This window comes from Aquarana catesbeiana, linkage group LG07 (assembly GCF_042186555.1).
Source record: "Aquarana catesbeiana isolate 2022-GZ linkage group LG07, ASM4218655v1, whole genome shotgun sequence".
NCBI lineage: Eukaryota > Metazoa > Chordata > Amphibia > Anura > Ranidae > Aquarana > Aquarana catesbeiana.
In genome coordinates this window covers 325863978-325864461 of record NC_133330.1, presented here as the reverse complement: position 1 = coordinate 325864461, position 484 = coordinate 325863978, and positions in this window count along the sequence as shown.

Below are 484 nucleotides of genomic sequence, written 5' to 3'. Positions count from 1 at the left end.
GATGGACTGGCCAAGCATCTCTCCAGACGTAAACCCTATTGAGCATCTGTGGGGCATCCTCAAATGGAAGGTGGAGGAGTGCAAGGTCTCCAACATCCACCAGCTCCGTGATGTCGTCATGGAGGAGGGGAAGAGGACTTCAGTGGCAACCTGTGAAGCTCTGGTGAACTCCATGCCCAAGAGGGTTAAGACAGTGCTGGCAAATAATGGTGGCCACACAAAATATTGACACTTTGGGCCCAATTTGGATATTTTCACTTAGGGGTGTACTCACTTTTGTTGCCAGCGGTTTAGACATTAATGGCTGTGTGTTGAGTTATTTTGAGGGGACGGCAAATTTACACTGTTATACAAGCTGTACACTCACTACTTTAAATTGTAGCAAAGTGTCATTTCTTCAGTGTTGTCACATGAAAAGATAGAATAAAATATTTACAAAAATGTGAGGGGTGTACTTACTTTTGTGAGATACTGTATATATTTA